We start from the raw sequence: 8,223 nt of genomic DNA on the forward strand, positions 1-8,223 counted from the left end.
TGAAAATGCTTGAGTTCGAATTCTTCATTGAGACATGCTCCTGTGTTAAAGGATTGAGGAAAAGACCCAGAAGCAGTTTTCTAAAAAAAAAATTTATTAAATTTTTTAAGATACTAACTCGGTTCAAAAGATAACCGAGGCAAAAATAGATCCTTTTTTGACCCGGTTTAGAACCGAGGCATTAAACGTATTCTTTTTACCTCGCCTCTATATGCACCGGTTGTAAAACCGGTGCGTATAAACGAAACTAACCGATGCCATTTCTGTGTATTGCACTAGTGGTCATAATATTTGTAAAATTGAACCAATTTTGCTCTAACCGTTAAGTTGTCATAAACAGCGTTAGTTGGTGCTGACGTGTTGCATAATTAATTAGCTGATGTCAAAATATTTTATTACGTGGATTTTTTTAATTTAAGAGATTATGACATGGCAATCCTTGGTCGTTCTCTTCTCCTTCATTTTGATCTTCTATCTCGCGCAAGGAAAGTGATCGCGATGGCTTCGTGATAGCGCGACCAAGCGGCATTTGTGGTGGCTCGTGGCGGCGTCTGAGCGTTCTTCTTCTTTTCCCTCTTTTTTGCGCTATTTCGCGTTGCAAGGATGAACTTCTTCCCTCTTCTATTTCTGGTTCTGTTCAAAAGTTGCAGGGAGTAGGTAGTTGAAAATAAGAAAGAGATTATTTTGTGGGTACCGTGTGATTGAAAGATGGTAAATTGGATTCCTTAAAATATTCTAGAAAGAAAAAAATTTAGGAGAAATAATTTACGGCTCAGGTTCTTTCTTTTAATTACTTATAAAAAGTTAATTATGAAAATGGATGATTCAGAACCCAAAAGCAGCGTCATTGAGAGGCACCATATACGCAAGAAGCTCGATGCAAACCATTTTTCCTCTTTTTTGCTTGAACCCTAAGAGAGTGAAAAATCCCAATTTGATTTTGCAAAGCTTGCGGAGGCGATTAAGAGCCCCTTCGAAAGGCATTAGGGACAATTTGAAAACATGAATTAACCTCACAATTTGATAGCAGGTATGGGCTTGGAACCAACTCCTGGAAAATTAAAGGAAACCACATTGATTTAAAGAAATGTTGGAATTACTCAGAGTCGGACAGGAATATTTACAGTAATAGAAAAATAGAAATTGCTTCACTGTCATATGGTACCAAAACAAACCTACCTTCTTGAACATCATAATAAGCAACAATGTTAGTTGGATTGATCATAACTTGAGGATTTTCACTATACATGTTAGGAATCGCGCTATTATAGTAAATCTGTGTAGGAACAAAAAATGCACCCTTTGACTTTGCTGTAGTCCCCCGTGCGCACACCTTCTCCCATGCGAGACCCTCCCGTTAAGCCTGTGAAGCAGCCTAAGCCAAAGGCTAAGAATCCCAACAACAGGGAGATGAGACTTGAAGAGAAAAACAAGTTGGATTTAGGATTACAAAGTTTGCCAGAATAGAAAATGGAACAAGTGGTGCAGATCATAAGGAGGAGTAACAGGCATTTGAAGCACGATGCGGATGATATCGAGCTAGACATTGAGGCTGTTGACACAGAGACTCTTTGGGAACTTGATCGGTTGGTGAGGATGAATGAAACTTTTAGGGTTTTCTGAACGCTGCTCGCATAATTTTTTTATTTTTTTATTTTATTAAATTTCATGTCATAATTGGCAGCATAATTTTTTTAATAAAATATTTACCTCAGCATATCCACTTTAGCATATTTTAACCCTATCTGTAAAAACTTAACGGACAGGGCTTAATTGGCTTAATTGTTTAAATATTTGGATTCAATTAAGATATTTTGCAAATATATGAACTCAATTGAAACAGTTAGAAATATGAGGATCTACTTGAGATTCTCGTACAAATACGAACACCATCCGAAGATTTAAACCTATTAAAATATATTATTTTCCAAGTCTTTTTAATCCAACAAATGTGTCCTTAAATATTTTTAGATATCTACCATAATCAAATATATCTTGAAAATATTTAATTATTTAGAAGAGATTAAACTTTCAAAAATAATATTACAATATCTGAATAGCCTAAAACAAAATCCAGTCAAAATTATAAAATGACTTACGAAAACACATTAAGGAAGTTTAGGAACCCTTTCGGGTGCTAATTTCCTCCTCTCTACCATCTTTCACATTCTCTACTCTCTCATTTTCTATTTTTATGTTACTTCTACATTGAATGGAGTGTTAAGTCTCTAGAGTTAATTCTGCTAAAATTTTTAATGAATTATGAGGTTAGAATTCAATAATTAGTTTGTTCTTTTGATTATTAATGTGATTTATTTTTATTTATGTCTTTTACTTCTTAATCAAGTAAAAGTAATAATTTTTATATTATAGCAAAGTTAGCCTAGTGATAAATCTACATATCATATCAATAATTTGAGTCCAAGGGTTTTTAATTTTAATTGAGAATCCACTTTGATTAAATTTAGAAACTTTCATGTGATTGAACAAATTTTTGCTAATAATTGAGAATGCACTTTGATTAAAGGTGAAAATTTTAAAAAGAATTAATCAAGAATGTTCTTTGATTAATTAGCTTTTTACTTGATATAAGAGGTTAAAGAATAAACATGATTAGACATAATAATATTTAACTAAGAATGTACTTTGGTTAAATTAATGTACTTTGGTTAAATTTGTTATGATTAATTTGGTTAATAGTGAGAACATGAACAAATTAACTGAGAATTTACATTAGTTAATTTGAAAATATAAGAAAATAATTAATTGAACAATAATCCTTAAGTAATCAATGATGAATCTTACTCTTGGAAAAGTATTGGAATCAACCTATTTTGTTTATTATTATTTTTATCTCTTTTTATATTTTTCTAATTTTATTTCTTTCTTTCATTTACTATTTTTTTAATTAATCTTTTACTTATTTTGTTTATCCTTTTCTTCTTATATTATTTTTATTTTATTCGATTAACCTTTTTTGTATAGTTTTTATAAGAACTAATTTATTAGAAATCAATTTCATGTTTGTTGAGAGGCGACTTATGGTTGACTATTTCGTAACTAATTTGTTAACTATTGATTGACAATACTGAAGTTGCTATAGTAAAGTAGCATTACTTTGATTGATCAATGATTGAGTTATCATTGGGCAAAGGTTTTTCTTACTGAGCGAAACCAAAGTTAGAGAGTTCACTAACTTGGTGCCACTAAGTGTTGATCAGGATTGATGAGTGCCACTTATGTAGGGGTTCTCTGATTGGTTTGTCGTTGGACGGAACTTTTTACTGTTGGGCACCATTTTTCAGGATTTAAATCCTAGGAGCTCTAGTGGCAGTTTCGTGAGACAAGTCTTGGGTTGGTGGGTGAGAAAGTCGCTTTGGGAGCCATGTTGACCAGGTTGAGCAATAACCTCCAGTGGCGCCTCTGGATTTGTGACGTTAGGTGAAAATTCTTTGTCGTTAGAAGATACCATACAACTTCATTTTGCTTAAATATAATGTTTATTAGATGTGGATTTGTAATTTGGAGTGGAATACTATGATAAATGAAAGGATGGATGATATAGGGAATTTCAGGGAGAAAATCCTTTTGATGTGTGTTTCTTAGGGTATGCATTAAAGTAGAGACATAAAATGGAGGTTATCTTGAGACTTTACTAATCGTTTGTACTCAAATAGAGAATGATGAATTAGGATGTGAGAGTAATAGGAGATCTTTGTCTAAAGAACAATGTAGTTCTTATGAGAGTAAGGGATTAACCTTATCAAGTGAAAGGGTATCCACCACATGTGCATAACTTCCAAGTTGTCTGACATCAATGCTTTTTTATATTATTGAGTCTAGAAGATTCTTTATCTTGTGTGACTTGTGTTTTATAACTATGTGGATTCTTTAGTATGAATATAACATGTTTATTTGTTATTCAATGCACCTATTTATATATTAGTTTCTTGTATTTCTTGTTGGTCTGTTTTGTATTTTGTATTCTTTTTTTGCAATGATAATTTTAATGGGGTGAATAGATGAGGATGCACGTTTGGAGACTTCTCATAAAAAGATGTTAGTGATGTGAGATATAAGAGTTGCAGCTTTGGGTTTAAACTATTCACTAGTGCAAAAAATACCTTTAACGTCACCCTTTAGACGTCTGATCCTCGAATATCCAACGTAAAAAATGACTGGTGGCATTTTTCGTAAATAAAATAACTATATAGATGTCGGCTATGGAGGGGCCCGACGTCTAAATACTCATTTACGTCGGCTCCCCCGAATAGACGCCAAAACTAAATGAAAAAGTTAAAAAAAATGTATTCTATTTAGACGTCTGTTATGGGGGGAACTGACTTCTAAAGCACTTTAGACGTCTGTTATTGGGGGAACCGACGCCTAAATACACAACCTAGAAATTTAAAAAGTCACTTTTTGACTCCATTTAGACGTTTGATCCCGTCACTCCGACTTCTTAAGCACTTTAGACGTCTGTTATCGGGGAACCAACGTCTAAATACAACACCAAGAATTTAAAATGTCACTTTTTGACTATATTTAGACGTCTGATCCCGCCACTCCGACTTCTAAAACACTTTATATGTCTATTATCGGGGGAACCAACGTCTAAATACACAACCTATAAATTTAAAAAGTCACTTTTTAACTTCATTTAGATGTCTGATCCCGCCACTTCGACCACTAAAGCACTTTAGATGTCTGTTATTGGGGGAACCGACGTCTAAATACACAACCTAAGAATTTAAAAAGTCACTTTTTGACTACATTTAGACGTTTGATTCCGCCACTCCGACTTCTAAAGCAATTTAGACGTCTATTATCGGATGAACCGATGTCTTAATACTCATTTATGTCGGCTCCCCCGAATAGACGTCAAAACTAAACGAAAAAGTTTAAAATTTTTTTATTCTATTTAGACGTCTGTTATGGGGGGAATCGACTTCTAAAGCACTTTAGACGTCTGTTATCGGGGGAACCGACGTCTAAATACACAACCCAAGAATTTAAAAAGTCACTTTTTGACCCCATTTAGACGTCTGATCCCGCCACTCCGACTTCTAAAGCATCTTAGACGTTTATTATTGGGGGAACCGACGTCTAAATACACAACCCAGAAATTTAAAAAGTCATTTTTTCACTCTATTTAGACATCTGATCCCGCCATTCCGACTTCTAAAGCACTTTAGACGTCTGTTATTAGGGGAACCGATGTCTAAATGTCGGCATTAAAACACCGCGAACGCGAGACAGCCGTTACGCGCACTCATTGTTCATCATCTTCGTCGCGTTTTCTCTCTATGGGTTATGCTTTTCAGTTTCGTTTTCTCACTTTTGCATCGTTTTAAATTAATTTTACTCCGATTACATCACTCTTGATGCATTATCTTTAATTTGAACCGATTAAAATGCGTTTTCGTTAGGTTTTGGTGCAATTATTCTCGTGTCCTTGGGCAGCGTTTTTCGGCGGTGATTTCTTGCGTTTTGTACTCCTCCAATTCCTCCACTACGTTTTTAAAACCATCCAATAAAAAAAATGTACAATACATTCTCTTCAACTAAAATATAAAGTTGTAAACTCAAATCACCATAAGTCAAGAGCAACCTCAGAGACGTCTGACCTGTATGGATCAGACGTTTATATAGACGTTTGACCTATATAGGTCTGACGTCTCATTAACGTCACCCATATAGACGTCGGACAGAGATCAAACGTTAAAAGTCCAAAATAACTTATGTCTAAAGTGATTATTTGAAAAACTGTATATTCTTAATTATATTTTTTGAATCTATATATATGCACACTGCATATTCCTGTATATCTTTTAAGATAATGACCAATTTGAATAACTAAAAATTTCGTCACCAAATCAACTCAGTAAATTAAAAAAGAAAATCATTACTCATTCAATAACTAATAGTTACTACAATTTTTAATCATTTTAGACACAATTTATCATTTTATAATAATAATAATCTGTTTTAGTAATTTATTTTTTAATTGAGAATTTAGTTATCAAATTAGTCATATATAATAGAACATAACAATATTGTGCTTTTCTTTCTTTTCTTCCTTCCTTCTACATCATTCTATTTTCCTTTCATGCAATATGAACGATCACATAAATTAATTTTAAAGACATTAGTTATTGCTTTGATATCATTATTTATCACTTAATTATTTCTATTTGTAGTTGTTTAAACATTACTATTAATATAATTTTGATTACTTCCAATATTAAATATCAACATAAAACATATATATATATATATATATATTATATATATATATATATATATATCATATAATTTAAACACAGTTTCTCATAATCACAACACTGGTACGACTGCATCTCAACAATCATTTGATTCTTTGATACACCTAGTTCACAGTTTCTCATATTACTTCTAACCATGTTTCTACTAATAATGATTCTATTGTTGTTGATCAGTTATGTAATTCAATGATGATTCTAATGATTTTGTGCAACATGTTGATCAACCTGCTAGACTTTCAAGTAAACTTAGGAAACCACATGCTTATTTGTTTGACTATGATTGTTCACATATTTCTTTTGCTAATACTTCCTACTACACTCGTTATTCTTTACAGTCATACTTGTCTTATTCTAATTGTTTTGACTTTCACACTGCTTTTTGCATATCTTTATCTACCATCATTGAGCCTACCTCTTTCTAAGAGGCTTGTTAACATGATCATTGGCAGTAGGGGAGATTCAGACTCTTGAGAGGAATCAAACTTGGTCATTGGTTTGATTGCCACCAAACAAAAAGGTTGTTAGTTGCAAATTAGTCTACAAGATGAAATGTGCTTATTATTAGAAACAATTAAATATTCAAAATAAGTATCTAGAGTGTGAAATAAGCTTCTAAAAACATACTACATCTATCACCTTAATCCTTAAATCAAATAATTTTTTGAATTTTGAACTATAACCATGGATAAATTATACTTTTTAAAATATTTTTTTGATAAATTTCTTATTTAGATGTTAAGGTGCAAGGTGTTACAAATTTGGTAAAATAAAATGATGTTTATCTCTTTTCTTTTGAAGTTGAGGCTGTTTGAGGTGAATATTTAAAAACAATAATCTTTTTGCCAAGCTTACACTTCCACAAGTCTAAACCAATATCAATTGGACATGGCCGAGCAAAAACATTTCAATCACAAATAAACAGAGCGTATTAATGGCTAACTTTGGTATCCTACATTTAACCCACATTTATAAAAGTTATTCATTGTATAAATTGTTTAGATAATCCTTTAATATATATATATATATATATATATATATATTATTTTTAGTATCATTTTAAAAATTAAATATACTTTTTGTTCTAAATTATTATAAAAGAAAATTGTTTTTTTTTCTTAAACTAAATATTTCTCTATGTATTTTTTGAAAGGTGCGTAAAATATTTTTCTAATAATAAGTTTAATAGAAATTATAATATAACTCAACATAAAAGGAATATTTTAAATTACTTTATGGAAAGAAAAATTAAATTGTTGAGAGTGGGATTTGAACCCACGCCCTTTCGGACCAGAACCTTAATCTGGCGCCTTAGACCAACTCGGCCATCTCAACTTTAATAATAATTTCAATTTAAATTTAGTTAACTATTTTATAATGAATTTGTTAGTTATATTAATAAAATATTTATGCATTGAGAACTTTATATTATAAATAAATATTCTTTCAATATTCAATTTTTTTAATGGAAATTATTTTCTATATTAAAATATTGAAAATCATCTCTGTGCTAATTAATAATTTCACATAATCAGATGTTTCTAAGAATGTTGTAATAATTCAGTAAAATCAAGTTGTGACAACTTTCTTCCTAACTTTATGATTTTTCAAATGTTTGACACAATAGTTATTTCTTTAATTTCTTTTTCCAGTTTTAAACAAAATGTGGAGGAATAAATTTTGTGTGGTATTATATTTTTAAAATTTCTAAAACAAGTGAATTAAGTTATTAGAATGTCTAAAGTTTTTTATTAAATAATTTAATAAATGATATACACTTTTCTATACAAAATATATGAATCCTTTTACGTAAAAATATTGATGATTTATTTTTGTAATATCCCATTTTTAATAAATATTATTAATTAATATTCAAAAATAAATAATTCATAACTAGAGAAGATTATTACCATCATCCAAAAATAATTATAACAATAACATA

At 30.8% G+C, this 8,223-nt stretch overlaps 1 non-coding gene across 1 annotated transcript; it reads right to left on the reverse strand.

The window, feature by feature from the left end:
* Window positions 1-7,535: 7,535 nt before the first annotated feature.
* On the reverse strand, window positions 7,536-7,616 carry TRNAL-AAG (transfer RNA leucine (anticodon AAG)). The gene has a single exon. It is a non-coding gene; the product is annotated as a tRNA-Leu (tRNA).
* Between the last annotated feature and the right edge of the window lie 607 nt (window positions 7,617-8,223).

The sequence above is a fragment of the Vigna umbellata genome, chromosome 7 (assembly GCF_029865625.1).
Source record: "Vigna umbellata cultivar VRB3 chromosome 7, Vumbellata_1.0, whole genome shotgun sequence".
NCBI classification, from domain to species: Eukaryota; Viridiplantae; Streptophyta; class Magnoliopsida; order Fabales; family Fabaceae; genus Vigna; species Vigna umbellata.